A 15,663-nucleotide genomic window follows, 5' to 3' on the forward strand; every position below is an offset into this window, starting at 1 on the left:
GGGGAAAATCTGTTTTTCAATAGTAACTATCTAAATTCACGTTTATTGCCTTGTGTTTTATATTTTTATAACTATGTAACTTTCTTATACTTGAATGTGCAGAAAAAATCTGTTGCAACAACATGCTACCATGTTACAAGCCATTATCAACAGAGGACAAAATTAAAAGAAAACACTATTATTACATGAAGAAGAAAATGAATCACAGTTTAATTAATTTCAACATAGGGTGTGTTAGTTAATATTTTCAATCTTGAATAAAAACTACAAAATAATGATTCGTTCCAACAACAATAACCGCAAGAAGAAGCCAGGCAGTGATAATAATATAGGTGAAACTTGTAATATCTCGAACTCCCTTATTTTAATCTTTACCCCGCTAAATTTCTTAAATGGACTGGTCCATAATTCAATTTTGGCAATACCACTTATTATTCAAAGGAGTGTTCACTGAAAATTTACTGACTGAATAGCGAACTGTGCAGACCATGATCAGCCTGCATGGATGTACAGGCTGATCTTGGTCTACACTGGTCACAAAAGGCACAGCCAATTGCCACCAGCAGGCTGATCTTGGTGTACACTGGTCACAAAAGGCACACCCAATTGCCACCAGCAGGCTAAAGGTTAAAATTCCAGCTATATCCAAGACATTTTAAATTGCTTTCACAAAATATAATTTTAAGTCAAATTTCAGTTCTCGAAGTAAAAAGCCTCAATCCCTTGGCATCTGAGCGACCGAGTTTCAGCTGTATTTTCTTTTACAAGAGGTTTACCACAAGTCTACTTAGAATATCTAAACTAAAATCATAGAAAAGATGATTTCTTTAATTGCAAATGTTTCTGACATAGATAAATTACAAAAGCCAAATCATGTCAAGTAAGGAAATATTTACTGACTCATAATTATGAGAAAAGATCACATAGTTACAAGTAAAGATCTCGTTATTATGAGAAAATATCACATAATTACAAGAAAATATCCCATGTGATAATTATCTTGTATTATTACATGAGTACCTATAAATAGTAACAAATTTGTGCTGATAATTCTCCCATTATCGCATTGCATCATGCATTATCACATTATCAACGCGCCAAGACGACAAATGAACGCGCGGGGGCGCCAAGACGACAAATGAATGCGCCAAAACGACAAGTATGAATTTTGTCGTCTAGGCGTGTATAATTTGACGCCAGAACGACATGACGACAACTTCCCAATTTAGCATGTTGGCGCCCCTGCCAGAACGACAAATGCCTTGTTTGTCGTCTTGGCGCGTATAATTGTCGTCCTGGTGTTCTGGCGCCCTGCAAATGCGCCAACTCGCCAGAACGAGATGGCAGAAATCAGCCACCATACAAGGATATTTTAGCTGATGTAGCATATTGTCATTTACTATAATTACTCAGGTAATGTGCTGTAATGAAGAAGAAAAGTATGGAAAAAAGTCATGAAGGCATTTCCAGCAAAACATGAAATTCAAGCCAAAACAAAACATTATGACATGTAATGATAATGTGAAATCATATACTCGGTGATCAACTCATAAGGATGGTAGCAAGTTTGTCAAAGTTATACTTTAATGCGGTGTTACTTGTTCTTTTGTTGTTGTTGTTGGGTTTAGAGTTTCAGAGGCACACTGACAATTAGTGTAATATGGTAACTTTTATAAGTTATGGTGGTAATGGAAAATTCCGGTTTTTTCTTCCGGCAAGGTTTCATGCTTGGGCCGGCATATGGGTAGGACCACCTACCTTCCATTAGCCGGTTGAATAGATCATCACATGGAGAATTCAACACTCTAAGCTAGGTTTTGATCCCATGTCTGTGAGGGCAAGTGATTCCAAGTCAATGACCCTAATTATTCGGCAATGAATGCCCATGTATGGACACTGCATTGGCAACTAAGTAGTAAAGTATATAAGGAAAGCTGTGATATATCAATGTGTTTCCGGATTTGGAAAAAAATGAAAACCATTATTTTTTCCATTCCCTTAGCTAGTGCCTGAAAAAGATCTTTAATGCCAGAAAAAAATGATTGCTTGAGAAACAATTTTGTGAGTGTATATTTACTAACACACTGTCTGTACAGAATTTTCCAGTATTTCATTTTGGTGCCACCAAAATGTAATCTGGCCTAAATACTTAACTGAATATGCCTAATATAAACTGCTTCAGTAGGGAAATGATCCTATACAGAGAATACAGCAATTTCAAAGATATATGAAAAGGGTTATAAACAATATGAAACAATCCACCAATCAACTGGTCTTTAGAATATCTAACAGACCAACCTGATAACAGTACTGGAAATTTAAACAGTGTGTGCAATATACTGATATAGTAATATTGTTCTCATAAGATTTTTTTGGCAAAGAAAAATAAGTGTCAACAAGGATTGGCATTTAAATGCATCATAACCTAAGTATCTGTATTGAAAGTCAACCTGTCACATACTACTATTTTATTTGGTATAAAAGAATATGAATCATCACGGGAAAAATGATCAGTACATTTTTTTTTTGCATACTAAACTCTATATATACTGGTTCTGTTTTTACTCAGGAACATTTTGGGTATTATCAAAACAACATAATTCAGATCATATTGTTATTGTAATATGCTTTCTAAATTAATTTTGATTGGACATTTTCCATTTTTTTTAGAAACTCTTTGTCAATGTGGTCATTTGTGCTGTGTCCTGCTAAAAGCAGAAAATTAAAGTCATTTTATTCTGGTACTTCTGGTAATTTTTTGCACACAGCTGGAACAGTGCTAGATTTTAAGAGTTTTACCACAGTGCTTGATTTAAACTGTACTAAATTATGTCGTATTTTCAAGAATCCATGTAAATTTGAAAGAAGTGAACTATCTACTATTTGATCCTGTCCTTTCTCCTTACAACTTTTTTCCTTGATTTCTTTTTAAATATCAGACAATACCATTTATGAATTATGTAGCATTACATAGAATCCACGTAAATCTTAGTGAAGTAAAATATCTACTATTTGATTGCGACATGGGTTTTCCTTGATTTTTCTTATATAAAACACTACTATTGATATTTCACATCATGCTTAACATCTCCTAGGTACAGTGTTCCGTTTGGACAATTATAACTTTTTATTTAATACTAGACTGCGATGCACGATGGTACAATGACGAAAACGCGATGGCGCGATGATAAAACAATGATGGTACAATGGTGAAAACGCGATGGCACCATGATGAAATCGTGCTGGTACAATGGTGAAATGTCGATGTAATATCGCGTTTTCATCATCGTACCATCGCGTTTTCACCATCGTATCATTGTGTTTTCATCATCGTACCATCACATTTTCACCATCGTGTCATCACGTTTTCACCATCGTACCATCGCCTTCCCGTGGTCATGCTCAGTGGTACAGTATATGTGTCAGTAAAATACAGGCTTGATACAATCTCATTTTCACATTGCACTATGTACCTTCTACATCCTAACAAGAATAAGCTGAGTTTGAATAATACCATGTGACTATTACACCCAGCTTTTTATTTACTTTCATGCATACATAAAATACAAAGGACGTGGCCTTGAAGATTTTACAGTTTTAATGAACTGAGCACTGAAGATTTTGTAAAACCTTTTGTAAAACAGCAAAATCTAAATGGTAAATTTCGTCTCACAAAATACATTGAGATACATTCATCTATTGTTGACAAAAATACAAGTGTACGGGACTACGCATTTCTAACCAGAAGGCGATGGTACGATGGTGAAAACGTGATGGTATGATGGTGAAAACGCGATGGTACGATGGTGAAACCATGATGGTACGATGATGATAACGCGACGGCATGATTGTGAAAACGTGATGGTAAGATGGTGAAAATGCGATGGTACGATGGTGAAACAACGATGGTACGATGATGAATATTACGCGATCGCACAATGGTGAAAACGCGATGGTACGATGGTGAAAACGCTATGGCACGATGCATTTTCACCATCGTACCATAGTTGTTTTATCATCGTGCCATCGCACCATTGCGTTTTCGTCATCGTACCATCGTATATCACGGTTTAGTATTAAATAAAAAGTCACGATTGTCCAAACGTAACACCTTACCTAGGGTAGTATTAGAAACTTTGAATTTATCATTAAAAAGCAGATTTTGATGAGGTATTTTCCATTGTAAACTTCAACCTTTTTTGTCAACAAAATTTGAAAAAAAAATCAGATCTGACTGTATTTGTGAATAGATTGTTATAGAAACTTCTGAAATAAAAACAATTTTCCCATGCTAAAATATTCTAAAATGAAAAAAAATATGGCAGTCTGAAAGACAGCTATATCCCCGCCACTGTTATGGATAGTGAAAGGGTTGATGGTATTGGGTGGAAGCACTGTCATTGTTAAGTATATTTTATAGTCCATGTATGACGACATCAATGAATTTGTTCCAAGCGATATGCTGAAAGATCGCAGGAATAAGTTTAATATAAAGAGAATCAAACCTTTGACCTTGAGTTGTGACCTTAACCTTGAGCCAAAACGGCTGACTCATGAGTTCTGCACATCATCCTGATGATGAAAATCCTTCAAGGGGTTTAGGAGATACAGAGTGGACACAAAATGGAAGGCTCAAACCTTTGACTGAGTTATGATCTTGACCTTGAGCCAACATGGCTGACTCATGAGTTCTGAACATCGTCTTGATGTGGTGATCATTTGACCTAAGTTTCATGAAAATCCTTCAAGGGGTTTAGGAGATACAGAGGGGGCACAAAATGGAAGGCTCAAACCTTTGACCTCGGGTTGTGACCTTGACCTTGATCCAAGACATTGCTGACTCATGTGTTCTGCACATCATCTTGATGAGGTGATCATTTGAACTAAGTTTCATGAAAATGCTTCAAGGGGTTTAGGAGATATGGAGCAGACACAACTGTTACAGACTGACGGATAGAGACCATTTGTATAACCCCCACCCCTTCTGGTGGGGAATTAAGGTAGTTCTGCACATTTGAATCAAAATTTTTTCTACAATGTAGAATTTGAATAAACTCTGATTTTTCAAAACTTCAGAATATCTCAGAAAATACAGCAAATAAAAGAGATAGGGCAGTGTGCTTTGATTTTTTGCTAGACTGATTTGAAAAATTTGGACCTCACACAATTTTTCATAATGGGAGTCTATTGGGAAAAACATTTTCGTGAATAGAATTTTTTCTACAATGTAGATTTTAATGAAAGTTCTCACAGCCGTAAATAAACATAGGTGAATTAAAATGTATAGGTCTGTGTGCGTATTTTTGAGATATTTGATCATGCTTAAGAGTTAGGAACATATTTCTGAGAAAAAAGTCTGAACATCACCAAATCATAGAAAGAAAGCATTGTTTTACATGAAAATTAAACAGCATATAAAACATGTATATTATTCTACAGAATCATTGTCAATTTACTCATATATGTATTGAATTCCGGAAAGGGACTGCATGAAGGGACCACATTTCTGGACAGTTCAGCGCCTTTAAAAACTCGCCAATTTTAAAAAGCTGTTACATTTCTTTGTTTTGATGCATTTGCAACAACGTACCAGTGTTTAAACTTAACATAAGCATGTAAAACATCGTTTTTGACTATTGTTTACATTTACTTCTTTACAAATGGCATTCTTTTTTGAAGGGGGAAAACTCCTTTAGAATACTTTAGTATCCAATGCTATGGGACAGAACAGTAAAGGAAGTGTCTAGGGGTACGGATCCGTACCTCTAGAACCTGATTCTAGAGGTACGGATCCGTACCTCTAGACAAGCCTGTTAGGGGTTTTCTAGGGGTACGGACCTCCGATTTTCTAGAAATTAAGGGTCATTTACATTTCAAATTTTGTTGAAAATGAAATAACAAATAAGACTTCGTCAGAATTCACTTAAACTTGGATCTACATGTAAGTTGTTTACAGATAACACCGTTCACCCGATTTGTTACATTTTCTTTCGAAATAACCGAGGAACACCAAATAAATCATGAGGATTCGAACTGGCAGAAAAATATAAAGATTAAACGAAATAATGTTAAATATATTGGGGAACAACTATTTTTAATGATAATTAACCCATTAGGGTATTTATGTTTTCCACACATTTGGTAGCCATTACGAGATACAAGGGACGTTTTCACAAACAGTTTCTTTTACTTAATGTCGGTTAATTGGTTATTAAACAATCAGTTCCATGCCGATTATCATTATATCTTGTTAAAAAACAAAATTAATAGGTGCATATTATTATGCTTAATTTATTATTTTTTCTGCTGAATTTCATTTAACATGTTTAAGGGTAACATGCACTCATATATCTGTTATCAACAGTTTATTTTACAACAAACTAATCGGCACGGAACGGTGTATTCATTTGGCGTTGGCGTTCCTCGGTTATTTAGGTTTTGAAAGAGAAGGTAAACAATCGGGGGACAGGTGTATTCCCCGGAAAACCCGGAAATTTTACGGCTAATTTCCGGAAATCATGTACATGGCCATAAGTTTCTTATTTGGTGTTATAATCGAAATATTTTGATATATAATCATTTAAGAGCATCTAAGCTTTGGGTAGAAGTAATTTTCTTTAGAGATATTGCTATATGGAAAGTATAACTGACTGTTAAAATTAACCGTTTTTTGCCGTGGAATTGTCATATTTGGAAAACCCGGAAATCATTTACATGGCTACAAGTTTCTAATTTGTTGTTTTAAACCAAATATTTTGATATATAATCATTTTTGAGCATCTATGCTTTGTGTAGAAGTAAATTATTGTAGAGATATTGTTATATTTAAAGTATAATCGACTGTCAAAATTGAACTTTTTTTCCCGCGAAATTGTCATATTTGGAAAATCCGGAAATCATTTTCATGGTTATAAGTTTCTAATTTGTTGTTTTAATCTAAATATTCTGGTATGATATCTTTTCTGAACATGTATTCATGGGGTAAGTAGAAAAAAAATTACTGTACATTTAAAGAATAAATGTCTGTCAAAATTTACTGTTTTTGGTCGTCAAAATCGTCATAAAAAAAAGAACTCCATGTCTACCTATAAAATAAAAACACACACATATCAATATAAATTTAATTGCATAATAATCAACATAAAATAAGAATTAATCCATTGACAATCAGACAATTTTTACATGCTTAAATGCTTAAAAGTCCATCATGACATAAATATTGTCACATTACTCTCAACACGTTAAATATATTTAATACTGATCCACGTTACACAAAATTATATATATTTATCTAATTATGACAAGAAAAGCATTTTCCAAAACACAAGAAGTTATAATACACTTCAAAACCACCGTTTTCACTTTGTATTTACTAATTTAAAGTCCGGTGAAATTTTCTCACCAGGAACAAAAGTGGCAAAGCCATGTTTTGCCTCTGACAGTCTCAACAAATCCTACACATTTCTTATGATACCACTTATGTCTACATTTTTTTTTAAATTAATTAATTTCGATTTATTTTTATATATTTGTGAGTTTAGAGGTTCTAGTTTAGATATTCACAAAATTTAGACGAATCCTTTTTAAATTGACTACTTTATGACCTCTTGAATGATTTCCGGAAATTAGCCGTAAAATTTCCGGGTTTTCCGGGGAATACACTTTGCCACAATCGGGTGAACGCTGGTATCTGTAAACCATTTAGATCCAAGTTTTAAGTGAACATTGGTTAAGTCTTATTCTTTATTTCATTTTCAACAGAATTTAACATATATATAACCCTAAATCACTAGAAAAAGGAGGTCCGTACCTCTAGAAAACCCCTAACAGGATTGTCTAGAAGTACGGATCCGTACCTCAAGAATCAGATTCTAGAGGTACGGATCCGTACCCCTAGACACTTCCAACAGTAAAACACGTATTGGACAGATATATAAGTTGTTTGTCAAGATGTTGTTTGTTTATTAAAAATTCTGTTGTTTTGTGATAAACTGCTCAACCTTAAAGTGAACTTCACATTTCAAGCTGTTTTTATGACATTATTTTGAACTATTTAACTTGTCAGATGTTTTACTATCATATTTCAACTTTATAAATTTAGTACGTCGAATCCAGATTTTATTCTACGTTTTCCGGATAAAATGACGTTAAGCCATCACTTCTGCTTGAACAACTGGATAAAAGCCAAATGATTCTTGACTGTGAGATTTTAAGAAACAAGTTCAAATTAACTTTGAAAATTCTAGGTGGGGGGGGGGGGGGTCCATACCCCCTTGACCCCCCACTGGATCCGCCCATGTTAGTTCCTGTTTACTATTTAATTTAATTGATTGTATTTTCAAATTATCAATCTTATTATATCATTCAAACTTTTTGGTCTTGAATATAGATCAGCAAAAAGATGCAGAAATCAGATTGAATTTCCATAAATGGATCTTCATATAAATATTGAAAGTATTCTGGTTGATTATAGGTGACAACACACCTAACATTGGTATGAAACATTAAACCCCAAAACAAGTTTCCATGAATCAGTTTCTAACTGATACACTTCTTTTCACATGTATTGCAAGCAGTACTGTCCATTCATAACAATAATTATCTTTTTTTATGAAAATCAAAATTTTTGACATCAGTATTAACTAAATTATCAAGACTTGTTTCTTGTAAACCTAAAATGTCATCTTTTCTCACGAAATCAACAGTTTTTTTTTTATTTAAATCCACACACATTTGAAAATACATGTATTTTGCCTTTTTTAGGCCTGACTGAATTATGACTTGTGTGTTCTGTAATTTGAACTGTCTTAACCTTTAGCCTGCTAAATTTATAAAACGGACTGGTTCATCATTCAGTTTGGGCAATACCATTTATTGTTAGTTCTAAGGGGTTTTCACTGAAAATATACTGACTGAAATGCGAAAAGTGCAGACCATGATCAGCCTGCATGTCTGTGCAGGCTGATCTTAGTCTGCACTAGTCGCAAAGGCAGAATCACTTGATGCCAGCAGGCTAAAGGTTAAAGCAGCCTTTTAAGGTCATATAATACATGATTTATTAGGCCAGCATTTTTTTTAATTTCTCGATTTAATATTGATAATGTCACATTCAGTAGTACTATTTTGAAATCATTTAAAGGGCAAGGAATACCTGACATTAAAGTTAATTTTATATGAAAGCCATCCTCAAGCTCTCATATAATGCTGAAAGAATTTTCAATAAAGATATGGCAGTTGTTTATTCCATATCAAGGCTTATTACAAGCATGTGATAAGAATAAGATAAACACAAAATTGAAAAGAAAATGACTGATCATGGAGGCAGCCATTTTAGTGTTTATGACATCATTTACACATTGCTAAATTTTAGCAAATAATTTTAAATAGATTAATTTCATATGTTTCTTCAGTGTAAAATGTAAAACATGATAATTTGAGCCATGCCATGGGAAAACCAACATAGTGGGTATGCGACCAGCATGAATCCAGACCAGCCTGCGCATCTGCGCAGTCTGGTCAGGATCCATGCTGTTCACTAACAGTTTCTCCAATTCCAATAGGCTTTAAAAGCGAACAGCATGGAGCCTGACCAGACTGCGCGGATGCGCAGGCTGGTCTGGATCCATGCTGGTCGCAAACCCACTATGTTGGTTTTCTCATGGCGTGGCTCATTTCTTTCATTATAGCTGGTTAAAAATGGAGAAATTATTTTACAGAAATAAGTAGATAGTATCTACAGTTCAATATATATTAAGAAATTTAATATATCTGCCATTTTGTTTTTGTTGCCATGGAAACAAAATGGCCACCATTATGATCAAATATTCAAATGCTCATAACTTTCTCATTTTAAGCTGATTTTGAAAATGCTTTCACTTCTTTAAATGATTTAAGAAAGCCTAGCAGTAGGAATCAACATAAGAACAACATTGCCTTTCCCTTAAAAAAAACAACAAAAACAAAAGACAGGCAATTTTCACGGCATAAAAAAAGAAATGTTTGTGCGTGCAGTAATTAGCTGCATCACTATAATCATTATTGTAATTTAAGTTTCTAACAAAAAACATATCATTTCTTTCTAATAAGGCATTTTTTTCAAATGCATGATTAAGGATAAAATATCACTGTTACGAAATGGTTAAAAACTGGTCACAATATATAAAATATTAACAAGAGATGTTGGAGGACAGCAACGCTCAACTACAGTTTGATTTTGACATTTGAGAGTTCAATTAACCTTTAGCCTACTATCCGCAAGTGAATATGCCTTTGCGACCAGTGCAGACCAAGATTAGACTGCACATCTGTCTGGCACTCACTATTCGGTCTGTAAATTTTCAGTGAATATCTCTTCAAAAACTAAATGGTACTACCCAAATTTGATGATATGAGAGACAGGTCAGTTTTAGAAATTCAGCAGGGTAAAGGTTAATATACTTGTCTGCCGATTAGGGAAGTTTATTTATTTTGACGGGTTTAACGTCGCACCGACACAATTATAGGTCATATGGTGACTTTCCAGCTTTGATGGTGGAGGAAGACCCCAGGTGCCCCTCCGTGCATTATTTCATCACGAGCAGGCACTTGGGTTACTAAGAACCATTGACCTTCCTTAAGCCAGAAGAATTCAACACCCCGAGTGAGGCTCCAACCCACATCGATGAGGGGCAAGTGATTTGAAGTCAGCGACCTTAACCACTCAGCCACAGAGGCCCCTGCTGATTAGAAAAGTCAGTGTGATTTACTTTGCCTTATTTAGTAAAGAACCACTATCATACTGAATAACATTACCTTAATAACGGACCATTCCATTATTAAAAGTACAAAACCATCGCTGACCTTAAAACCAAACTATACTCAACAGCTTTGTCAGTGGAATGAATATAAAGTCGAAAATGGGGCTTAATTTTGTAAAGACGCATACCATGGTTATGGAAACTGTACAATGTGTTAAGTTTCAATCCATTCACAAAAGTGGGTATGGAGCTATCAGCTAATAATACATACAAAAACTTACCCAAAATTTTCTATGTTGAAAAAGGGGCATAACATTGTAAAAATGCAAAGTAGAGTAGTGCATGTCAGATCATCACAGTGAACAACTGTGTTAAGTTTCAATCGAATACTGAGATATCAGCTTAGACACAAAAACTTAACCAAGGACTGCTGAGTCGAAAAAGAAGCATAATTTTGTAAAACTACAAAGTTGAGTTGTGGAACCTGTGCACTGCATGTCAGGTCATCACAGTGAACAACAGTGTGAAGTTTCCCATTTGCGGCTACTGAGATATCAGCTTACATACAAAAACTTAACCAAATATTGCTTAGTCAAAAAAGGGGAATAATTCTGTACAAAAGCAAAATAAATTTAAAGTTATGGAACCTGTGTAATGTAAGTCAGTTTATCACAGTGAACAAGTGTGTGAAGTTTCAATCCATTCTAACATGTGGTTACTGAGATAACAGCTTACATACAAAAACTTAACCAAATTGGGATGCCAACACTGATGCATGGGTGAGTCCAATAGCTCTACCTTTTCTTTGAATAGACGAGCCAAAAAACAGTTTCCACTTCATTTAATAGTTACTTATATTATAACAAGAGGGCCATGAAGGCCCTGTATTGCTCACCTGAACTACTGACCTAAAGATCATCAAGATTAACATTCTGACCAAGTTTAATCAAGATAAGGTCATAAATGTGGCCTCTAGAATGTTAACTACTTTTCCCTTTAATTTGACCTAGTGACCTAGTTTTTGACCCCACATGACCCAGTTTTGAATTAGACTTAAGGATCATCAGATTAACATTCTGACCAAGTTTCATGAAGATACAGTCATAAATATGGCTTCTAGATTGTTAACAAGCTTTGCTTTTGACTTGACCTGGTGGCCTAGTTTTAGACCCCACCTGACCCAAACTGGAACTTAACCTTAAGATCATTAAGAGTAACATTCTGACCAAGTTTCATAAAGATATGATCATAAATGTGGTGTCTAGAGTATTCACTAGCTTTTCCTTTGATTTGACCTGGTGACCTATTTTTTGACCCCATATGACCCAGATTCCAATTTGGCCTAAAGATCGTCAAGATTAACATTCTGACCAACTTTCATAAAGATATGGTCATAAATGTGGTCTCTAGAATGTTCACTAGCTTTTCCTTTGATTTGAACTGGTGACCTAGTTTTTGACCCCATATGACCCAGATTCCAACCTGGCCTAAAGATCATCAAGATTAACATTCTGACCAAGTTTCATGAAGATACAGTCATAAATTTGACTTCTAGTTAACAAACTTTACCTTTGATTTGACCTGGTGACCTAGTTTTTAACCCCACATGACCCAGATTCGAACCTGACCTGCAGGTCATCAAGGCAAACATTGTGATCAATTCCAATGAGTTTCAAACTTAAAATTAGGTCTCTAGAGTATTAACAAGCTTTACCTTTGATTTGACATGGTGACCTAGTTTTTGACCCCACCTGACCCAGATTGAAACTTGACCTAAAAATCTTCAAGATTAACATTCTGATCAAGTTTCATTAAGATATGGTCATAAATGTCGCCTCTAGAGTGTTAATTAGCTTTTCTTTTGATTTGACCTGGTGGCCTTGTTTTTTATCCCACATGACCCAGATTTGAACCTGACCTAAAAATCATCAAGGCGAACATTCTGACCAAGTTTCATGAAGATAAGTTCATAAGTGTGGCCTCTAGAGTGTTAACAAGCTTTTCCTTTGATATGACATGGGGACCTTGTTTTTGAACCCACCCAACCCAGATTTAAACTTGACATAAAGATCATCAAGATTAACATTCTGACAAAGTTTAATTAAGATACGATCATAAATGTGGCTTATAGAGTGTTAACTAGCTTTACATTTGATTTGATCTGGTGACCTAGTTTTTGACCCAACCTGACCCAGATTTGTTCTTCACCTAAAGATCATCAAGGTTAACATTCTAACCAAGTTTCATCAAGATATATACATAAATGTGGCCTTTAGAGTGTAAGCAAGCTTTACCTTTGATTTGACCTGGTGACCTTGTTCTGACCCCACCTGACCCAGATTTAAACTTGACCTAAAGATCATCAAGATTAACATTCTGACATAGTTTCATCAAGATATGCCATAAATGTGGCCTCTACAATGTTAACAAACTTTACATTTGATTTGACCTGGTGACCTAGTTTTTGATCCCACCTGACCAAGATTAGAACTTGACCTAAAGATCATTAAGATTAACATTCTGACCAAGTTTCATTAAGATATGGTCATGAATGTGGCCTCTAGAATGTTAAATAGCTTTTCCTTTGATTTGACCTGGTAATCTAGTTTCTGACCATAGACCATATGTGGCCTCTAGAGTGTTAACAAGCTTTGCATTTGATTTGACCTGGTGACCTAGTTTTTGACCCCACCTGACCCAGATTTAAACTTGACCTAAAGATCATCAAGATTAACATTCTGACCAAGTTTCATCAAGATATGCCATAAATGTGTCCTCTACAATGTTAACAAGCTTTACATTTGATTTGACCTGGTGACCTAGTTTTTGACCCAACCTGACCCAGATTTGTTCTTCACCTAAAGATCATCAAGGATAACATTCTGACCAAGTTTCATCAAGATATATACATAAATGTGGCCTTTAGAGTGTTAGCAAGCTTTACCTTTGATTTGACCTGGTGACCTTGTTCTGACCCCACCTGACCCAGATTTAAACTTGACCTAAAGATCATCAAGATTAACATTCTGACCAAGTTTCATCAAGATATGCCATAAATGTGGCCTCTACAATGTTAACAAACTTTACATTTGATTTGACCTGGTGACCTAGTTTTTGATCCCACCTGACCAAGATTAGAACTTGACCTAAAGATCATTAAGATTAACATTCTGACCAAGTTTCATTAAGATATGGTCATGAATGTGGCCTCTAGAATGTTAAATAGCTTTTCCTTTGATTTGACCTGGTAATCTAGTTTCTGACCATAGACCATATGTGGCCTCTAGAGTGTTAACAAGCTTTGCATTTGATTTGACCTGGTGACCTAGTTTTTGACCCCACCTGACCCAGATTTAAACTTGACCTAAAGATCATCAAGATTAACATTCTGACCAAGTTTCATCAAGATATGCCATAAATGTGTCCTCTACAATGTTAACAAGCTTTACATTTGATTTGACCTGGTGACCTAGTTTTTGATCCCACCTGACCAAAATTAGAACTTGACCTAAAGATCATTAAAATTAACATTCTGACCAAGTTTCATTAAGATATGGTCATGAATGTGGCCTCTAGAATGTTAAATAGCTTTTCCTTTGATTTGACCTGGTAATCTAGTTTCTGACCATAGACCATATGTGGCCTCCTCTAGAGTGTTAACAAGCTTTGCATTTGATTTGACCTGGTGACCTAGTTTTTGACCCCACCTGACCCAGATTCAAACTTGACTTAAATATCATCAAGATTAACATTCTGACCAAATTTCATTAAGATATGTCATAAATGTGGCCTCTAGAGTGTTAACAGGCATTTCCTTTGATTTGACCTGGTGATCTATTTTTTACCCCACATGGCCCAGATTCAAACTAGACTTAAAGATCATCAAGATTAACACTCTGGCCAAGTTTCATGAAGATACAGTCATAAATGTGGCCTCTAGAGTGTTAACAAGCTTTTCCTTAGATTTAACCTGGTGACCTATTTTTTGACCCCAGATGACCCAATATCGAACTCATCCAAGACTTTATCGAGGGTAACATTCTGACTAAGTTTCATTCAGATTGGGTCAAAATTGTGACCTCTAGTGTTAACAATAAAATTGTTGACCACACATGACGGACGGCAACAGGCTGACAGACGACGATGGACACAGGGCGATCACAAAATCTCACCTTGAGCACTTCGTGTAGTTGAAAAAGTTTTCACTTAGTTTCCATCAGAGGCTTAAAAAGTATTGTGCTCCATGTCACTTTTAACGTAAAGCCAAATAGAATTCAATATTGTTTTTCAGATTCTTTGATATATACAAATAAATATTATCTTTAAATGAATATATTTTAACACAACTCCTGCTATTTTTTCCAAATTAAAGTAAAAGATTATAGATAACTGTAACATACTGCTATGTTACATTATTATAGCTAATTACCATACAGCTTTAAAATGAGCCCCATCCACCAGTGGCTTCACATTTTTCAATAAGCATGTTTATACGGGACATTACATGCAATAGAAATAAAGAAAATAATAGTATTTTCAGTTTATTTTCTACCTTCAACTTTTGAATTCAAAATCTACAAATTTACATTTTTCGGCCAAAAATATCGTAAAGAAAATGACACCAGAGTCGTTGAAAAATCCCTCATCAAAACTGAAAGGCAAATACACGAATCCCGCGATATACACATTTTATTAAGGATAAATCAGAAAACTCGTGCATATACTAATTTAGTAGTCATCAAACAGTCTTCTACAGATAAGACTTGAACCAAAATAATTTTTTACTGAAAAGTGTTAAATATTTATATTTTCCTTCTTCTTTCAATATTAATTACCTTTAGAGCCGCGCCGGCCAGGTCATGTACTTCAAAGTAGTATATTTTATTTTTACTTGAAGGACCATGTTAAAACATTTATTTACATAAAG

Source organism: Mercenaria mercenaria, chromosome 3 (genome assembly GCF_021730395.1).
Source record: "Mercenaria mercenaria strain notata chromosome 3, MADL_Memer_1, whole genome shotgun sequence".
NCBI lineage: Eukaryota > Metazoa > Mollusca > Bivalvia > Venerida > Veneridae > Mercenaria > Mercenaria mercenaria.